Raw genomic sequence first — 22,438 nt, forward strand, 5'->3', positions numbered from 1 at the left:
CCGCACAGTTGTGACCCAACAAGCGGATAAAAAAAAAACAATGCCAATTGCCAAATTACAAACGCCAGACAACGCGCTATGCAATGCAAAATCTGACTGCTGTGCGTGCTTTCCTATCTTGCCGCCGGACGTGGTTTGATGCAGACTTGGACAACTAGAAAATCTTCAGCTTTTTCGAATTAGATTAGAATTAGAATTAGAGCTACAGAGCTTTTTCCAAATTAGATTAGAATCATAATTACTAAATTCGCAAAAACTTGGAAATTGAATGAAATTGTGAATGAGAAATGAATACAGCAAAAATTTCAGCTCATACGAAATCACAGTGCATTATCGCAACCATGAGAATGGTTAAAGCCCGTATTCCAAGCTTTACTCGTTTTGCACTATACCAGGGGCCATCAACACGCAGCCCGCGAGGTCATTCTTTGCGGCCGGCGATCTGATTTGTGAGTTTGGAAGAACGCGAAATATAAAGCATTTTGAAATACTGAAATTGATTTCAGTTTCAAATTGATGTTGCTGTTTTATATAAAGCGATTCGCCTGTGCCCAACAACACTATTCCTCACTAGCTGCAAAGGCTTCGGCGATGGCGACAGCATTCCATCGATGGAGAGTCAGCTAATATGAATATTGAATAAGCACTTCTAAAACCGAGACGCTTAGACAGCGGTCTAAGGCGTCCTCACATGATCAATCTTTGGGATGAGATAGTCTTTCAGCTAGTAACATGTCTGGCTGGATCCAGTATCGATTCATTAGTCGCCGAAAAGCATTGTCAGGTATCTTGCGCAGCTCATAGTTCAAAATAAAATGAAGTTTATGATCATGATATTTCTTGTTGTATTTGTGATACTGTATTACAATAGTAGTTCTCTTGTGGTAACCATGCCCACCGCCCATACTAGTGAGCACGGAGCTGTACTAACGTAAAGTTTTAAAAACGTGGTTGCTAAACTGCCAGGCCTATTGTGTCTCGATATTGCATTCTTGCGGCCCGCGGTCACTGCGAATTTTAAAAAGTGACCCGCGACCCGTTTTGAGTTGGCGACCCATGCACTCCGCAGTTCTTCTGCATGACTGAAAACTCTTTCCGGTGGAGCTGATGTTGCAGTCATATGCTTATACGAGTTCTCGAGCCGCAGCAGCCTTGAGATGAGGAAAACGATTTCCTCATTTCCAATAACTCAAAATATCACAGTCCATGATATCACTCACTGATGAGAAGTAGCCTACATTTCCGCTTCATCCTCTAATATATTTTCTTCGGTTAGATCTGAAGCAATCATCGGCCCTACTCTTTTTGTCTAGTTGTAGTTTAGGTTATGAGAGTGAACAAGTCTGTGATAAATATCTCTTTTTCATTGCTGCTGTTCTGTTTGTGATCGAAACTAGAATGTTGTTCGCAGACTACAAGCTACTATACCAGCATGGCTATTATTCGTCGCACAATAAATACTATTTCTGCACGGTGTAACTAGTGCAATGGCGGCCCGGCACTGATGGATTTCCCTGTGCGAGACGGATATTTTTGTTTACTCGCTGCAAAATGTCGCTATTCATGTAAATTTGATATTTTCCGAATGTAATGCTGCTGACTGCCACCATGAGAAGAGGAAGCTGTAGTAAGATCGAAACTTCGACTGCCTGTCCGCCTCTCAGCATATAGAGCGTTGGAAATGATCCAGATGTAGATGCGCACATTAAAGCACCGATATTCCGTTTCAATATCAAACCATAAAGTCGATTTAATTTTAATATGATGCGATTTCAGGTGTAACTACACCAATAGAAATATGAGCGCATGTCACAACCTTATCATTGGAAATTCGCTTTCTGCCGAACACCCTATATCAGTGGCTCCCTACCTTTTTCATCTCGTGGACCCCTTTGGCCGAAATTTGAGTCAGAAGTCCCCCCTGTAGGAGAAATAGGCCCGATGAATAAAAAAGGTCATTTTTCCCGCGCAAACACCTGTTGACTGAAGAATAAGACGGGCACTTGCCAACAGATTATTTGTTTCAAGCAGGGCTGTAACAACACTTTGTCGACCTCCAAGAAACAATGGCCTTGATGCCATTCAACACAAATTCTGAAGGGCTTCGCTTCAAGGACTCCCCATATACCCCCATTGATACATACAATTCACAGTTACACAAACACACGCACATACACACAAACACGCACACACACCCTTTCCGCAGCGAACTAAGTCCGGTAAATCGCGATACGTAGATGTGGCAGTGTTAGGTAACAGCGAATGCAAAACTTATCCATTTATGTTTGCCGGCTTGCCATGCACCATTCGCTATAACTGCTGTGAAAATCAGGATGCATAAATTTACTGGCGCGCAATTTTTTTAAAAGTATGTGTATGAATTTAGTCAATAATACTGGTACTTCGATATATAGCATAACGGTATCAGATTTCCTGTTGGAGCTAATGGAAATGCTGTCCTCAGAGAGTTAGGACACCCATACCACTTATCAGTTACGACTATTTAATAAAGTTTCGGGTGGGCCCACAGTACTCTGTTGAAGCACGTTGTTATTTCGTGACCTCCGGTAAAGATTGTCATTAGGCTAGTCGGAAGATTATTCCAAATTCATATTTTTGACAGGATAATGTGTTTTGATATTCGGGTCGCATTAGTACCGCGAGACTCAGATTTCAAGGGCAGGACTATCCGCTGCCGTCATTTCGGAGCCGCGCAGTCATATCAATATCGACGGTTTCGGTAAACATGTGTCGGTCATTGTGGATTCTCGGTGTTATCACGGTCTATCTTTCTGGGAGCACACTTTGCTGAGTCGCAGATTGCGCGCAACGGTAATATGCCGTGATGTGTCCGAACGCGGAAATGCATGTGCTCAATGGTCCCGCACTAGCCTACTGAAAAACTCCAGATTGATGCATCTCTACGGCCTCAAGCGATGATAAGAATGTACCGTCATTTCCTAATTGCTAATACAGTTTGGATCAAGTCTTTAAATCACGCGTATTCAATGCATCATTTTTGGTAGTTTATAGTGACTCTACATCGCTTGAAACGTGCAAAGAAATATTTCAGGTTAAATGAATTTACTCAAGATTGGTATATTTATTGCTTATTAAAAAAATGACAAAATAATTGGAGGCATGGTCCCTTTCGCCCTCTTGCTCATCGGTTGAAAGCGCCACTTGTTTCCGTAATATTCATAATAATAATATATATTTGGTTGTATTAGGTAATTAATCAATTAATTACTTTAACTTAACCTAACTTCTGAACTGACGCACCACTGCTGTGGATGCCTGCCAAACGATCTGGATATATTGCACATGGACGTACCCGCCATAGGAACAAGCAGATGACCCCAGAAGACTCATCAACTCCGACCACACAGGAACACCAAGAAGGAGATACTTCTTAACAGGGCGCCTGTGCAACGCAGAACTGTGGCTCACAAAACAGCTCCGCTGCAAAAGAAAAAAAAAAGAAGAGACACAGATGGAGTAAAGAAGAGTATAAAGAAATAATGAGATGTTACTTCTTGGCCCAACATGAAAACTCGGCAGGAGTAACCGAAGGAACTTTTCAAAAATGGAAAGAGAGAACAACCCAGCAAACACCCGATCTCCCACGGACTTACGGGTACGTCCACAATTGTGCCCAGTCGTCCCACGTCCCACTTTTAGTGACTGAGGACTTGCTCAGTAGGTCACAAATTGACGTCCAATTATGTAACTCCAAGAGACCCCCAGAGGAAGTAACTTTAAGAGTGCTCCTATGCCAGTCACCAATGACCATTCCAGTGGATGTCATAATAGTGTGAGGCCTGGATGCCACCAACACAGGAGTTGATTTGGATGTCCTTACTGGGAAATCGTTTCTATGAACTCAAATGTGCATTATTCTGCAGTCAATGCTGAATAAGTTGTTTTGAATACAGTCATGATACAAGTGAAATCTAGTGGAGTGAAGCCGTGAATGTTGATATGGTGTGACTTTCTCATCGCGTGGAACTTCACAAGCCCGGCTGTCGATCATTGCGGTCGCACAGTGCTAAAGAGGCTCGATATAATGTGCGATACAGAGACACAGCGGCTTATTTTATTGTGACATTACTGGGTCGAAAATGCCCACATCAGGGGCAAATACTCGTAATGCATGTGAAATATTCCGATATCAGAACTTGATAATCGTCATGATGGGATTGTGATGACTATTCCAATCACGGAACAACGCAGTCAGCAATCCTCTCGGCTATTTCGATAATGGAGTCGAACACGCCTGTTGCTTCAGATTCATCCAATCATAAAACGAGAAGCCTGCCTTCTTCTATTTGGCGAGCATCGCGCATGCGCCGCGCGTGTAATTCACTTTGATCACCGTATGTAGCAATGGCGGAGGGACGAATTATCACAGTAATGGTTTAGTTCATAATTGGAAACGTTAACAGCGTGGACTGTGAGATGTCTCTATCATGAGTACCGGAAGGGCAGGGAGCTTGGTATTTGAGTGCTATATTTAATAAACAGCAATAGTCTCGATCATCATGAACTGCTGATGCGATATAATGAATTCGATTATATGATTATAGTGACACGGCTGTAATATCACCTACAGACGGAATTGATCGACCCGCTGCTAATCGGTAACTCATGCAAGCCGATAATTCTTGTAGTAGGCTACATTTGATACTATATGATAATGTATTGATCATAGAAGTCTGATTTATTGTGCTCTGTTCCATAATGTCTCACAAGCAATAACTTGCCATTTCATGTGCATCGTGTGAAAAGTTTTACAAGGATTTCCTAGGACTGCAGGACCCAATCAGCAAACCAGATGCCGCATAAAGTAATGTACCGGTATTTTATAACATATCGGTATATACTGAATTTTGAAATGTTATGTATAGGCTTACAGAAATTTGGAATGTTCCTTTATGGAATGTGAGATTGCTGAATTTGTGTATGCATGAAGATTGTAGCATCACATTAACATCCATTTTCGTATTTTTGTGTCCACAACAGTATATAACCATCTATAATAGTGTTAATAAAATAATTGAGGCTTTCAGTGAACATGTAAGAATTTTTGGCAATATTGGTTTATATTTAGGGTATTTTAGGAACAACATTATAATAGTTTGTTAGCCCATCTTTAACCTCGCTCTAATCAAAGGATACTCAAACACTAAACCAATTATAAACTCTATAAACTTAACATGTTCATGGCCTGGTGCAGACGGGTTGTTGGCAATGTTACCGCAATGTTGGCACGGCCTCCGTGCATACTTTTATTGCTTGATTATAACTTTCGATATTAGTATATATACACGGAAACATTGCCTACATTGCAGCAGTATCAAAAAAGTAGGCTATGGATGGGCCCTAAGGAAGGCTGATTGATCATGGTCATCTTGCCGTCGATAAGAAAACACAACCTTATTATCAATGGATTCTTACTATATATGGATGGGACATATCTGTGTTTGTGTATACAAAGTTACTTCATTTCTACCAGGAGACTAGATATTGAACAGGCAATGTTATGTAGTTCTAAACTTCAGAGGAAGGCGCCGCAGTGGTGCATTGTTCATGGATCAAGATGTTAAATTATGTAAGTTGAAGTTACGAACTATATATGATGATTTATGATATTTCATTAATTAGCAATTTATTACCCTGAAAAAAGTGCCATCGATGATGCGGGAATCTACAATTGACGGTGGTTCGCAATCGGGCTGCTAAAACGTGCTGGGTGGAACTATAATTTTATTATAAACTGCATTGTTATAGTGGTACAGAGTGTGTAATTTCAGTAGGCTGTCTTGAAAATAGTCACATACTTGGCTCGAATCATAAGAATTGATACTCGTTCGAGATTTGAGTAACCATACCAATGTGCTCAGCCCCACTGATTGGTCATTGTAGTGAGTAGAATGTGCGAATGGTCCAGCTTGAACTTCATTGTCTTTTTTTTTACAGGATATTCTAGATTCCTGGCTTGGCTTCTTGACAAATGGCTTCACTACAAACATTATAATATCTTTGATTATTTAGATCGGCAATGTCTTCAATGGATAGTGTTCAACAACGTCAAGAACACTGTACAAAGTATGTCTTGATGACTGGAACCAAAAACGTTCGGAAGAACTACTGCCACATGGAACAAGCGTTGCTGTAAAATCGGTGCTGCGTCATCCTCAGGAAAAAGTCAAAAGGTATAAAACATTGAATACACTTCATGGAAACCAGAGGCTGTGAAAGTAATCATCTTTTGAACTGAAGTAGATGTAATGTTATGGATTTATACACACCTAGAGGTAACAACTTTAAAGTTGCGTTAGATCTACTCGAAATGGAAGTAGATAATGCACTTCTGGAAAGTATACAAATAATAAGTTTGAAAAAGTAGATTTGGTCGAGGTGTTGCGTAGGCATTCTTAGCGTTTAATCATAGTTGGTGGTCAAAGTACATATTGTTTGCACCGGAGTTTAATTAGTTGCAACGCCTTGAATTTCAACTGTACAATTAGCCATTTACCAGGCTTGTAAAATTCACTTCAAAATGAAGTAAAAAGTTCTAAAAGAAGAATTTGTGCTCTATTCTATCCCAGGGGTTCTTGAACTGGGCCCGTAGACCCTTTTGTGGTACGATATGCATCGTGGAATTAGACCTATATGCTGTGGTTCTCGTGCTATGCGCAATTTTATGTGAATTGACTATCTGATTTTAATATAGGTACCATCAGAAATTGTGTTGAAAATAAATTTTGGGCTGCTAGAAATCTTATGAGTAGCATGAAGTGTGCGATCGCTAAGGCTAAGAAACAATGCTATTACTATGGCTAAAGTTGTTGATATGTTCCAATATTAATCGAAGCCAACATCTAATTCTGAATTAATTTGACTTTGGTAATGACAGTAGCAACAGCCTACTTATCACGACTATATCAAAACCCGGATTAGGCTACACCGCTCAAATGCTCTGATACCAGATCAAATTTCAGTAGATTTTAAAATACAACTGAGACACGTCAAAGGTCCACCAACTGAAATAGTATAACCCAGAGTTTGATGATGTCAACTCATGATGCATCCTATTGCATCATCTCTATAACTCATTATTTTAACAAATTATGCCCAGCACAAAAATAATTTTATTGAAATATTCAAAACTGTGATTTTTTTCGTGACAAACGTGAATAATACAATAGTAAATTATATTCTCGAGATGTTTGTGGAATGCCTGTCTGCAAGCTCCCGTCAAATAAGGCCTACATGGAAATTATACATTGAATATCCCTATCTTGCTGCGTCGTCAAAAATCCGGAAATTGACCTGCGACCACATTTGAATTTGAAGCCTCTGCTCTATATGATGTGACAACATTATGAACAAGGAAAAGTTGAAATATCTATCTCGTATGCGAATTCGAAGAAAGTGAATACCGGCTCTACATCATATCGAAGAATGTTTTTTAGATTTAAGATAATTCCTATTTTATTGTACTTTGAGACAATACATTTGTCATTCACACGATCGTGCGTAGCTACGTCCCACATGTGCCGTGTTCTGCGATATGACGAATCTATGTTTTTAGGCCTCGCAGTGGTACATAGAATCGGAATTCTAATTCTTGTTGAATACAATTTATGTACCCTTAAAGATCATCTGTTTCGACTTATCGTTGCTCTATTCAGATTCGTGGCAAGCCCTAGTTGTAGTAGGTGATAAGTTCCAAATAAAGGTGGTCAAAGTATTCATCGTTAGTACCGTACTAAATAGTATAAATAGCGATTTACAAGACATCAAACTACTTCCAAGTGTCGACATGGTCAAAATATGGAGACTTGAGGAATGTCGTAGTTGTATGTTTTTAAACAGAGATAAGGAAAGCAATCATGTTCAGCACTCAATTAGAAATATTTGTACCGTCAGTAGTCTAGTACAAGTAAGAGTAACGCAATGTATTTCTACTCGTGGTTCAAGCACTCAAGCAGCGATATACATGGCTTATCAAAACTATTTTAGGTAAAGTAGAAGTTCTGGAAAGTACTGAAGTATGTACTTGAGGTGTTTCCACAATATAATTTGATTGACGGGTTTCATACTCTGTATCACAACGTCAGAAGCTCCCGTACTCGAGTAGACATTGTAGTATCGTCATAAATTATCACTAAGCACAAGTAGAAGTAGCGGATCACAATTAATGCATGAGGGAATAGAAATTGAAGCAGCTCTGACGCAAATTTCATGTGCTATGTCAGCAGAGTGGCTCTACAAATGATTTGCTGACATTGTTGTATATGTTTCAGGCAAAACAAAGACCAAGAAGAAAACTGTTGTTGCAACCAAGTTTATTGCGAATACGCGCTCGCGCTCTTAACATGATGCGGTGCAAATGATGCATCGTTTTATAATATGCAATGTAAATTTTACTTATGATTGCTCCATGCTTTTCCCTGTTTTAGTTGTATTAGCAGTTGTACTTTTTCAAAGTCATGTGACACGTTTATTTCTAATTTCATGATGCACTTCAATTGAAATGTTTGTAATGGTAATATAAAATTGACTTAGAACTTGCTGTTATATGCAAAATCCCACTGACACATTTATTCGTAGTGATTTCCTGATCGATTTTTCACGTAAGCCTGAACTTTGTTTACCAGTAATAGTTCATTAGTTAATGTTGTACTTGTATTTTGCAATTGTCGTTTTACAGTAACCCAATATAAACAGTTCGTTAGTTTGTATGATGTTGAATTCCATGTAATTGCACCAGGTTAGGAGGGGAGTCCTGATATGGTAATCCTGAGGAATAGAACCGGTGGTAAATGACATATCCATAGGGAGTCACGTCGCGTCCACAGTAGGTCTGACGCATCCATAGAGAGTCACGTCACGTTCACAGCAGATCCAATGAGTCCATATGGAGTCGCTTCACGTCCATAGTAGACCAACTCAGGAAGTGTTTAGGACGCTTCTAGTAGTCGACAAATCCACTCCAGGGAAGTAACACTGGGCGTCCTGCGTCTTTTCCGCAGGAAGTCAACTGGACATCGGGTGTTTGCTGGGAAATAACTCGCCAACCATGACTGCCAATACCCTGGCAACAATGAGACGTTGCGTAATAAAAAATAAAAAATTATCTGAACAAGAACTCGAAGAAATCGAGGGAGAAATTTGTAACAAAACATAGAAAATTCTGAGGCACTGGAACTTCAATTCGGCCAAGATGACCTGAACCCGCAACAATCAATTGACGACCTGAACATCGCAGAAGTAGAATTACAAAATACCATCGGACGCTCGAATGAACCAACAACACCTAACGATGATGACATGGACACGGAATTATAATTGGAGATCAAGAATCAAATCATCAACCAAATGAACTCCACATTGGATATAAATGACAGAGTGAATTTACCTGACCTACAAATTACAAAGCAACTGAAAACTGATATTGCAGTAGCGAACAAAATTTTGTCAGAAACCATACTACCTACCATTCTAAATGAAAAACAAGGAGAAAGACCATGATGTCCCTTAACAACAATCAACAACCTCATTTACAGCACTGCAGCTGTTATCTCAGAAAGGCACTGCAAAATCTCAAGACCTGTCAACAAAAAAGGGGAAGCCATACGCCAGCTTGGCAACGTAGAATTGAAAACAAAATCGCAAAACTAAGGTGTGATGTTGCGATACTCTCAGAACTAAAAAAGGAAAGGTTTCCCGCAAAGTCAAAAATAAAGTAAAAATAATAGAAATGGAGCACCAAACCAAACTGCAGTCAACAGAAAAAGTGACAATGTGGCAAGAAGAATTAAAAATGAGAATATCGCCAGAGCACAACGATTGAAACGATATAAAAAATGAGAAACACAATATCGCCAAAACTTGTTATAGGCTCGCAAGCCTGACCAATTTTTCCGAATGATGAAACAAAAGTCAGACCACAAAATTACCAGCAGAAAAATACCAGCCACTGCAGATGTGGAATCATTTTGGAAGAAAATATGGGAAATCAAAAAATTGCACAACTCAAATGAAAATTGGATACAAGACCTCCAAACTGACCACCTACAGAAACCAGAGCAACAATGGTCAGAAATCACAAAACAAGAAATCAAGGAGGCCCTAAAAACGCTTACTGAACTGGAAAACAGCTGGTCCTGACCAGATCAAAAACTTTTGGCTAAAAAAACTAACTGCAACACATAAATACCTAGCGGCAACCTACAATGAGATGTTATCCTCAACCAACTCGCACGAGATCCCAGCCTGGTTCACACAGGGGATCACCTATCTTATTGAAAACACTGGGGACCCCAAGAACTACACACCAATAACATGCCTGACAACCATGTACAAAACACTGACCACAATCCTGGCAAAACGAAACTACAAACACCTATCAGAAAGGGTGCAAGGAAGGCGCCCTTGGCCGTAAAGACCACATGCTCCTTGACAAAACCATCCTTGAAAACTGCAAGAGGAGACACATTAACCTCAATATGGCATGGATGTATTACAAAAAAGCTTTCGATTCGGTCCCTCACACATGGATACTGGAAACAATGCGTACGTACAAAATGAATCCGATTATCATCAGATTTATTGAAGACTCAATGAAAAATTGGCATTCAAAATTGTTGATCAAACATGACCAAGGTGAAACAGAAACCAGTACAATTCAGATACGCAATGGTATCTTTCAAGGCGACTCATTCTCGCCACTTCTATTCTGCCTCAGCTTAGCTCCACTCAGTGCGTTGCTGAGAAAAAATGAAACAGGATACGTGATGAAAAAAGCAGCAAACTATGAAGGTCAAAAGATTCATCACCTTTTGTTCATGGATGATCTGAAACTGTATGCGAAATCCGATGCGCACCTTAATAACCAAATGAAAATTGTTCATGAGTTTTCGGGAGATATAAAAATGAAATTTGGCTGGAAAAATGTTCGAAACCTACCATACGACGTAGAAGAGCCACCGACACTGGAGACATGAACTTCAAAATGGGTGAAACCATAACAGAATTGAATGCTGAAAACACTATAAATATTTAGGGATCTGTGAAAGCGACAACATTAAACATGCTGCAATGAAATAAAGTCTAAAAAAAGAATTCATTAGCACGCTCAAGTCAATCCTCAAAACTGAACTCAATTCCAAAAACAAAATCAATGCCATAAATGCCATGTCTTGCAGTGCCTGTTTTGAGATATAGCTTTGGTGTGGTGAACTGGCGCAAAGATGAAATCAAAAAATTGGACACAAAGACGAGAAAACTGATGATAATGCACCACATGCATCACCCAAAATCTGATACACAAAGACTGTACATCCCCAGAAAAAAGGTGGTCGAGGACTACAAGAAATTGAACAAACTTTCAAAACAGAAATCATCGACTTGTCACAGTACATCAACAACAGTGATAACATTTACTGAAAACTAATTGCACAGGAAGACAAACAGCGCAAAACAAAACCTTTAAGCTACCGACACGACAAGTACGCCAGAGAAGTCAACATGGAAATAACTAACCTGTACACTAGGGTTGTCAAAAATTTGGAAAATCTCCAAAATGATGGGTATCAATTTCGCGCGTTTCTCGGCGCACGCGCCTTCTAATCGACATGCTCGGGCGTCGCTGTGTCTGATTCCTAATTAGTTAGTTAGTTTGCTCAGCTCAGATAAGCCTCAGTCCCGTTTCGTAAAATGCATAGCGATAATTTTTAACCGCATAATTGGCTAGCAATGTTGTGCTGATGACGAAATTCGGGTATGCCAAATGCCCAGTAATTACGGAGTGAGTGCGGCATATCCAGCATACCCATGAAAGGCGCATATCTATAAACATGGTTAGTTAAAAAGATAGCGCCGACGAGGCTACAAGTCATAATTTTGTGAACGATTTACGTAATATTATGTCAATTCGGCCAATAGCAGTAGTATAGCATCTTATGAAATACATCGGAGCCGGAACTACTTTTCAAACAACCGGCTCCAGCACCGGCTCCATTTCAATTTTATGCAATTTTATGCTCTAGCTCCGTTGAAAATTCACGGCTTCGGCTCCTTGCTCCGGCTACACAGCCTTGCTCGTAACTGCGACTCGCAAGTCGCAACATCCGTATTATTATGTGAATTAGATAAACGTGATGTGTTCAACTACCAGGGGCGTTTTGTCGTTTCGTTTCATATTCATATTATGTGACCCGCCTGTATTGAAGCGGGCACCAATCCGTATTCCGCAACTCTTTGCTCGAATTGTGAGCCTTCCGTCTGTCATAAGCTTATATACAATGTTAACACGGGTAACTATAATGAAAACCTTCGGAGCAAAAAATCAGAAATTAGTATCGAGGCAGTTTAATATTGATTTAATTGTACCACAGTGTACAATTGTACAATGTATATGTACATTACGGTTGTTCAAAAATAACTTTTTTTTTATCCAGATTTCACTCGCTTAGTGATAAAATTGTCAGGTTGCCTAATAAAACGCTACACATCAATTTTTTGTTTTTGAAGGGGTCCGGAGGAACCGCAGTAAACCTCCCCCCGTATATTGGGTCCTCTGTGTCATGGGACACAGATTTCCCGTCTCGGTTTTGTCGCATTTTTCCTTCTTTTTTCCTGCTGATCAGAAGGTGCATGCGGCTGGCACAAGTAGACTTCGAAAAGTCGCGGCCACTTACCCTTATCGCCACCATACTTGTGCCCCGGGATACTGGCCCGTCGATGCGGCCTCAGATCCCGGTCGGACTATGAAGGCCTGGCGGCCATACTCGTCCTGGGTATAGTAAAAGTGATTGGACAGTAATGGTTGTACCACTAAGGCTTCGCATTGCCCAGCGTCCAGAGAGGCGATGCTTGCCTCAATACATACCTTAATACAACCAAATATCGAAGCGTCGAAATTTTTCACCGTAAATACTATAAATTCAAAAATGGTCGAAATTTCAATTTAAGATTGCACGGCCTTTACTGGTCCGAATTGAGCCAAATTAGGTGTGTAGCGTTTTTTTAGGCAACCTGACAATTTTATTACTTAGCGAGTGAAATTTTGAAAAAAAGTCATTTTTGAACAACCCTAATGTACATGAGTGCATTTTTCTAGATCCGCCTTTGCCTGTTTCATTTCAGAGACATTGGCGAGTGGTGATTGACATGGATGAGTCACAATGCCTTATTCTTCCTTTCTATAATGATGACAAATAAAGACAATAAATGCGACCATCGTGAACAGTACAAAACCTACCAGAGCTAAGTAAACTCCGATCAATCGATATGACAAGGTACCATACAGTTGTGACCCAACAAGTGGGTAAATAAACCCTCCAACGCCAATTGCCAAGTTCCAGACACCAGACAACGCGCTTTGCAATGCGAAATCTGACTGCTGTCCGATCTTGCCGTCGGACGTGGTATGGTGTACCAGTTCACTAAAGCCACTAATCACTGTTAACGCGCTAAAGAACCCGCACAGTATATATCCGACGTATACAAGGGGCATAGTTTGCGCAGGATCAAATATGAGTTCATAGAATAAGACACCAATAATACCAAGACAAAACATCACTCTCCTTACGGTACAACTAACTCTTGATAAAACCAACCCAGTCATTACAGCAGTGGAGCTATACGTCAACGCAATCGCCAACAATCCTAATCCAACTTGTAAGATTGTAAATCCCCGTGAGGTCATGTACACATTTCCCAACACAGTAACCATTCCGAATCCTCCATTCACAACAACTACAGTGCCAAGAACAAAAACAGCTGCCGGCTTGCGTATCGTTTCGAAAACCCGAGAGCCACCGCCTTCACTTCCAATCCTGTAGTCGTTCAGTAAAAAGTATCCGACTGGGATGAGTGGTAGGATGAATCCACCCGATATCACAAAGGGTAGCAATATATCATTTTGTATACTATATAGCACGCTACCAATTATCGGACCGCTGACGTATCCTACTGCAAGTAGCGACTCCGCCAAACCGAAGACCTGTGTTATATGGCTTGTGAATTCTTGGCATAGAATCGTGAGCGCTGCTACAACGTATGCTCCTTGACCGACTCCTTGTAAAAAACGGATTACGACTCCAATGCCTACAAACACTTTCACGTTCTGTGTAAATTCCAACAATCCGAAGGCGGCTTGGCCGAAGCTGATGCAAATCAACCCGCAAAGAAGCAAGTATTTGCTATTCATGTAAATTTGATATTTGCCGAAGGTAATGCTGCTGACTGCCACCATTAGAAGAGGAATTTGTAATAGAATCGAAGCTTCGATTGCCTGTCCACCTCTCTTCAGCAGTTCTAGCGTTAGAAATGAACCGGGCGTAGCTGCGCAAAGGAAAACCGAGATTTGCCCATAAAGTATGAACAAGAGTATCAGTCTCTGTCGTGTGCTGGCATCCTTCCACAGGGATGGAGAACTCTGATTCTTCACATCTCCAGATGTTTCACCATGATTCGGTATCAATGGAGTCTTATCCGTGGGTATATGACTTTCGGCCATCTTTTGACCTGAACGCCAGTTGATATCCACTGATGCTGGAGGGAAATTTTATACTATCAACAGTTATCTTTATATTTATAAATTCTGCAAGGAAATTGCGAAAGTAACCAGCGTTTCATGGGACCAGATTTTGAAATGTTCGACGTAATGTTAAAGCTAAGTAATAAGAGCCACGTTTAGACAGTTGATACATACGTTGAGTTGATACACAGAAGTATTCCAAAATAATTGCTGTTGATGTGTATCAACGAACTAATGAACATACGAACATAAAATTGTCAGTTTTTATCAATGTTTAATTTGTACTGTTAATGTGTTGATTCGATGGCAGCCTCTGCACTGCATACTGTCCACCAGATTTCAATGACTCAGCGCGACTTTGCAAAAGCTTAACCTATGTCGTGCTCTTTCCAATAGATTCCGACATTTTTAATATATCAATGCGCTGAATCGAACTTCACACAGCCATGCATGAAAATCGCCAGAAGTCGTTGAATACAAAAATTTGACATTTTCGGGTACAGTAAATGGATAGACACCAAAGGATAAAAGTGAGGTAGAGACTCCCTTGTGATCGAAAATAAAACTCATGACCTCACTGCATTTGTAGTGACTTAAAAAGCCCAGAAAGTACATTGAGCCTGCAAACCGCAGTGAAGATCCGATGAATGATGAATGACTGATTAGTGGAAGAGGGGGTGCAAGAAAACTCGCAATGAAAAAAATGCATTGAGCTGTTTAAATTGCCATTGTGTCATTGTCGTGGAGCACAAAGCCTCTTAAGACTATAAGCACCACTGTCGTACTTAATCAATACAATACAATAACATCGTCTATTCTCTGTATATTGCCTGTATATCTCCAGAATCCACATACTTTTATACTCCCTGATTTTCTTAAGCCTGGCAAATGTCTCCAACCATTACAGTGTAATAACAAAATTGATGGAACGAAACCGTGAATCAAGACAGACTAAAAAGGCACACGCCATCTACAGAACCGAGTAGACTCACACATATCTGTTTCGAAAGTTGCTTTGTTGCTACTGGGGGACGAACCAAGTTGAGAACTTTTAATAACGGGTATATATATTTTAATCGAATACTATTTTAGCACTGTTTCCGAAAATCCGAACATTGTTATTTTGTTAGGGAGGGCATCACGCACCTGTAAGTCGCATAGGAAGGGTTTTATTCCAAAAGAAGAATGCGAACTAGAAAAAAATTTCAGCCTGTTTTCGATATTGAAAAGGAACGGTATTAAATTTAATATGTTTAGTCATGACGATGCCAGGTTAAGTTAAGGCGACCCTACTAGGGGACGCGACCCACAGGTTGCCGACTACTGTCCTAAAGCATTGCAAGAGGTAGCCTATAACTACTGTTACTGCATATGTACATTTAGGTATGGAACGAGAATTTTCCATATCCTATACATTTCCACACAATCCATACTCTTTCCACGCCATATACTCATGTTTCCCCATTTCATATGATGCCTATAAATACGCTGAACTATAGTTACATGTTACATCGCCGCCGTCACATGGAGCATCATCTCGACTAAATTGTGCCGTACGTGAAGCAGAATGCACTGAAAAATCGATCGGCAATAGACCCGGGCTCATTTCACACCTGCTGTCTTTTCCGAGCGCATTCGTAAAACTATATACACCGGACGAGAAATAACGTTCTCGTTCCTTGAAGACTTCGTCACATATCCCCTACTTTGAATACAGTTCCGACATCAACAGTCACAGTTAAAGCTCGGTGTATGCGACTTGCCAATGTAGATTGTGGGCGGAAAAATCGTCAGAATCAGGCCAATACCACGTATTCTGCCGTGCTGTACTAAATCTACTCTTTGGCAGGAATTTGCGTAAAATCGAGCCTCTCAGCAGGAGGTTACTCAATCTTCGCTAATCCTCTTTTTGACTACCCAGCGTACTAACCTGTTAGCGGCACTGGCAGCAAGATGTGACTTCATCTAACCACCGGGTTTAATTAACTTACGCTACAACCTCGTTGTTATTGATGGTTTCCGTTACTCTTAGTCCACGACGTCTTTTAACAAATTTTAATGCGGAGCAAAAACTCTCGAATTTCCGATGTTATATATTCATCTGGTCCTCGACCTGGATCTTCTTATTGATTGTGTGTAGAGGATTTTGGAATGAATTATAACGCAATAAGCATAAGAAATCACCGGGCACCGCGTTGGTGACCCCTGAGTTAGATGTAGCCGTGAATAATCGTAATTACTTTTTGATGTACTTTTGACTATGGTGGGATTTTGCTGTAAGGTAAGTGCAACCAATTACGTTCACACAGTAATCACTAGGTATGGTGTGAACCTCTGAAAGGTTCAGGTTCGTGTGAACGCGAACCTTTTTGAAAGGTTCTGCGTGAATGCGAACGTGAACCTCATAACGTCACGTGACGTCATATTGCTAATTCCAATCTTTTGTTTCAGTGAAACGATAGCCTATATTAATGTACATGTACACCAGGGGTCGCCTACCCAAATTGGGTCGTGGGCCACTTTTCAAAATTCCTGGAGGCCGCGGGCCGCAAGACTTCAATATCGAGATTAAAATAGGCAACGCAGTTTAACAACTACGTATCATAACTCCACGTTAGTGCAATTCTGTGCTCTCTAACATGGGCGACGGGCATAGTCACATCAAAAGAAATAATATTTTATTGTACAAACACAAATACAACAAAAAATATCATGATCATCAATTTCATTCCATTTTGAACTATGAGCTGCGCGTGATAGGCCTATACCTGACAACATTCTGTAGCAACTATAACAGGGGCGACCAACGTTTTTGCTATTCTCGGCCGCATTTCGATTACCCATATAGCTTACGGCCGCATGATGAACTAACTGGGGCCAAATACCCACGTTAAACTGTCCATGTCCATTGCCGGTATACTCCGAACTAATCTATTTACTCATATCGGTTTACCATGCGCACCGAAATCGTGAGTAGTCATTAGGGTTGTTCAGAATTGACCGACTTTCAAAAAGTCGTGGTTTTCAGTCCGATTCCCATGCCTTATACCATAAAAACATATTCTAGCTACTTTTTTTCGTAATTCATCCCTTGCATCCGTGTGCATTTTGAGCTGGAAAATTATCGGCTAAAATTAGGGGATTCCCCTAAAATTTGAGTGACGCCATTCGGACTAGGCTAGTAAACGTCATATATAAGCTGGGTTTATGCAGTTATTGCGGTTTGGAGTGCTACATAACCTTATTATAGAAAGTATTGCCGGTTCAGGACACCATTTTCATGTCCTACACTCCCTTAAAACTCCTCAAAACTGCATAAGACTGATAGTCATTTTGTTGGATCACATATCCTACACTCCTCAACCCTACCTGAGATTGTCCATCAATCTCCGGGATCACCATGTGCAAGAATACAACTGTGAATGTATCATTCACTCACAGCCACATTTTAAACATCACATTGTTCAAAGGAAACGAAACAATAAGGAAAAGAAATAGATCAACTTGGCAAATACTACTTAAATCAGGTGGATGAAATGGTTGCTTTAGAGAAATCGGCATATCTGTTCGCGTGATCTTCCACGGCTTGTAAGAGGCTCGTCCGCTGTTCTTTGTCATCTGTTTTTAAAGCATCAAAGTCGATATTCAATTTTACCAAACGCTTTGCAGCGTCTTTAACTACTTCAACACTACTCACAAATTCTTGAGCAGTCCCAAAATGCGGATCTGTATGCCATTCCGAAACTGGAAGACTCAACTAATCATGTTCGGCATGTATAGCATCGAATAGAAACCATGATTCCGGTCCAATTAAAGCAACCATACTCATTGACTCAGAGACAGAGTCAGAGATTAGACTCAGAGGTATACCTCTGCGAAATTGTTCAAGAATTGGCATTTGCAGCAATTTAGCAGCCATCACTTCCTTCACTTTGTCAGGAATCTTTGGTTTAGCCGAGAACATTGTAGATACCACCGTTTCCTCGGTGAGATGCCAATGATGTTTTCACATCATTTTATATGCCACATCAGCAACTGTGAAATCGCATGATGTAAAGTCTGTCATGTCATGAAGGAATTTGAGATCATTACTCTGTGCGTCACATGCAATATTAGTTTTAAGCTGGGACAGAAAACTGGACAATATTTATTCGTACCAACTTTCTAATGAACTCTTCAGAATAGCCCATGTGCTCACTCCACATGAACATTTTTTGTCAGTACAGCACTTGACTCGTCCATCCAGTGCTATAGTAGCACCAGGCTTGCGAAAACGATTATCAACATATTGGTCATATAAAATCACCAAGGCGCCTGTTGCACAGTCTCTGTAGTCATCTCTTATCAATACTTCTTTCTGCTTTCCATTATATGGCTTAATCAGTGGAATTATTCTTGCTTTGCTTCATCAGCTTTCATCGCCAACCCGCTGCCTTCATCAAACTGAAGTGTTTTAGAGCTTCCTAATTGATCAATATCTTTCCACTTCTTGGAAGGTATTAAAATCTGTGTTTTCAGGGCCTGTGGTCGCCGATCCAAATGCACACTTCACTTCCAAATATCCCGGATGACTAGTTCATGAATATGATGGCGACAAGACTGTAGAAAACTTTCCTGTTTATCAATTCTTCAAGTAACAGAACAATTTTTTCCATTGTTTGAGGATGTTGTGTCAAACACAAGAGCTCTGACATTTTTTGTTAAATTATATAGTTCCAGCAGTTGAAATGACGGATCAGCCAGTGCTTTTCCTGTAGCACTCCCCAGAGTTCGAATGCCAAGACGTTTGCCCTTCTCAAATGCGTTACTACACGTAGACGATGCCAGCACTGCCAAGGCCTCAAATTGCTCTCCTAAACGACTCCTATTGAGCTTTCCATTCCAGTGCAATGTGATGTGCTTTGGTGGATCGTTTGCTATTTTTTCAACAATAGACTCAGAAATTTTAAAACGATTTGCAATGCGTCGTCGATAGGTTCCAGATCTTGAAAGATGAAAGTCATTAGGGTCACCATCGCAAGCTTTAATCAGTGCTGCAGTTATCATGGTAGCAGCATTATCGCTGACTTTCGAGCGATCGGAAACCTGGCATATGTCTTTGTTGTTGAACAGGTTTACAGGCCCTTTTAGAGTCATAAATTTAAAGCAATGACCCGATGTCGACTGCGCCACTTTTCACACTGTCGCTAATCTTTCAATGGCATTGACTTGTGTGATGGTCTTTGTGGCAGCCAGGAACCAAAAACCCATTACCGTACTTCATCTCCTACGTCCTGGATGTGTAACTTTACTGGTTCATTTTTCGCATATGCATGCTCTCTTAGGTGTAACACATACTGCATAACTTTCCTAAGAGTAAGCAGCTTCGATCTCGTAATGTTTCCTCAGATGGCCCAGCTAGGAAATGCTGTGTCTGCGACCGTGATCTTCTAGTTTTCTTTGATACTATATCACTAGATGGCAATTTTCTCTTTTTCAGACATTTCGCACTAGAGCTAATCCTAGAAAAATAAATATACATCAACTCAGTCAAGCAACAAAGAATAGTTGGAAACATTTCAGTTCTCTAAGGTCAAACACGTACTGCACAACTTGAGCAAGAATAGTCGGATTAGATCCAGTTATTGATTCTGGAAGATAATGATTCCTAAATTGGAAATACTCCGACCAGTATATTGCTATCTTAGGAAATAACATAAAATTCAGAGCAACGGATTGGCTGTTTTCCACAGTCACTGGAAAAGACATTTACAAGCTTTGTTTTCTATCTCAGTAGACAAGAAAGAGTATCAGGTCCATTAGATCGAATAATTCAATACTGCTACAATACTATAATCACTAATCCTGCGCTAGACTCGCTAACAGCATGAGCCAAAAAGCCACCTGGTAAGTCCTGCACCTCAATCGTAAACACAGTTCTTCAACAACAAAGCAGCAAAACACCTGAGTAATCAATGATCCCCATTTCACTGCCGTGACTAGCGCGTCATCAACGCTAGAACATCGGCTTCACGTCAATGAGAACACATGCGATTGCTGTCGAGTCACTCACAACGGGGGAATCCCCGAATTCCGAAGAATTTTTTTGGTGCATGAAAAAACGGCAAAATGCACACGGATGCAGGGGATGAATTACAAAAAAAAGTAGCCAGAATTTGTTTTTAAGGTATAAGGCATGGGAAACGGACTGAAAACCTAGACTTTTTGAAAGTCGGTCAATTCTGAACAACCCTAGTAGTCATGTTATAAAGAGCCACAGATATTAGTTCTGTAGTCGCCCCAAGCGCGAAAATATTTTCATTTTCATTAGTGGATTTTGTCCATAAATATTAGCATAGTTCAACATATTACTATCAAATATTTATCGTCTCTCCGCCCATGTGATCAGATTCACCAGTAGAGTTGATGCAGGGGGTGTATTCGAAAACTTAGGGAAGTTATTAATGCTATGTGCTGCATCTTTGGGTGTGCCAATTCTTATTACTCCCCTTTGTTGCATGCAGTTATTTCTTGACCTCCCAAAATATTTGTCGGTATAGCGGAGATACATTTGATTCGCCCAAATGCAGGCCTACCAGAAAAAAAATTCATTCATGATGAGGAGAACACGATTAAAAATTGTATTTCTTTATGGGGCGCATGCATCATTTTCCTCTGCTCTTTGCATCTGTACTGTGGGACTCAGATTACAAAGGACACTAGTATATTAAAATCGAAAATTAACACGCATTGAACCACGCTGAGCGCAAAGAAAATTTCAAGAATAACTCAAACCTCTCATTAATTAGGGAGTCAATTCGCAAGTTCAATTTGCATGTGGACGGCCGCCAACACATCCTAATTGAATTAAGTGTCGACGACCGCATACTTGTCTTGCTACTGCCGCAGATTGGCCACCCCTGGATTAAATTATCGATATTCGGGTTAGCTAGACACGGTAGCCTAGTAGCTGGAAAACTATCTCCTCGTAAAGCATGGTCTTTTGCAGAGCCCGAAATCGTTTTTCAAGCGCCTCAGTCTCGGCAATGGTGGGCCCAATAATATCAGAAAATGCTTCCTCCATGGAATGATATTACCATGCCGAAGCCGTATCAGATAGTGATCGAGGAATAGTGATAGTGGGCATAGTAGACTGGCTTGCTTTGAACACCAACATGTTCAAACTGAAATCAATTTCAGCATTTCAAAATGCTTTAGTAAGCGTTATTCCGAAATTTCATCAAATCAGGTCGCGGGCCGCAAAATATGACCTCGCGGGCCGCGTGTTGGTGACCCCTGATGTACACGATACCGAGCGATGACTCGGGGCACATATTGCCATAATGCTGAAGTACATATTGGCGTTTTAAACGTCGCCAAATGTATCAACTGGGGCAATCAAATGATATAATAATCCCATAAAATCATTATCTTCCGTCTCTTTGCCAACAATTTCGACGAGGACTTGCAAGGGAATATAAGCTTATGCCTTAACGGTCTTGGCCAGACCCGACAATGTATTCGGCGTCTGAGTATTGCTACGTTGATATTGAGCAGAGTGTAAACCGGTGTCTATACTTGCTACCGATATTACCCCAATAGTTATACAGCAGTAACCAACACCCCGATCGCACGGATTTGGTTTTTATGATACAATAAACATATGAAATTAAGATTGACCCCGCACGCCTGCTAGATTTTTTTCATAAGACAACGATATCAATTTTATTGATTGGTTGAATAAGCATCATTCGCTGACTACCTACATGTGGTGTATTTCGCTATTGATGTTGTGTGATTGCGGGTCACGCTCACAGCAGAGAGTCACTAAATATTCATAAAAGGAAAGCTGAATATTTGGATCAAACTTTTGTAACAAAGCAAGTAAGGTGCATGCTTTTTTAC

General features: G+C 40.5%; 2 protein-coding genes and 1 long non-coding RNA gene across 5 annotated transcripts in view; 2 read left to right on the forward strand and 1 right to left on the reverse strand.

Annotated features, from left to right (window-relative positions):
• The window catches only part of LOC145458799 (glutamyl aminopeptidase-like), a 128,880-nt gene extending 115,969 nt beyond the window's left edge, over positions 1 to 12,911 (reverse strand). For all 3 annotated transcript variants that reach the window (XM_080337291.1, XM_080337290.1, XM_080337289.1), the window contains exon 1: positions 12,902 to 12,911. The gene's annotated coding sequence lies outside the window, so the exon portion shown is untranslated. The remainder of the gene's footprint in view (positions 1 to 12,901) is intronic.
• The window catches only part of LOC145458800 (glutamyl aminopeptidase-like), a 114,833-nt gene continuing 95,615 nt past the window's right edge, over positions 3,221 to 22,438 (forward strand). The window contains exon 1 of the mRNA XM_080337292.1: positions 3,221 to 3,229. The gene's annotated coding sequence lies outside the window, so the exon portion shown is untranslated. The remainder of the gene's footprint in view (positions 3,230 to 22,438) is intronic.
• On the forward strand, positions 4,356 to 8,747 carry LOC145458807 (uncharacterized). Its single transcript, XR_013921190.1, has 3 exons — positions 4,356 to 5,611; positions 6,079 to 6,215; positions 8,313 to 8,747. It is a non-coding gene; the product is annotated as an uncharacterized LOC145458807 (long non-coding RNA).

The sequence above is a fragment of the Botryllus schlosseri genome, chromosome 16 (assembly GCF_051294905.1).
Source record: "Botryllus schlosseri isolate E-star chromosome 16, Bs_hap1, whole genome shotgun sequence".
Lineage (NCBI taxonomy): Eukaryota > Metazoa > Chordata > Ascidiacea > Stolidobranchia > Styelidae > Botryllus > Botryllus schlosseri.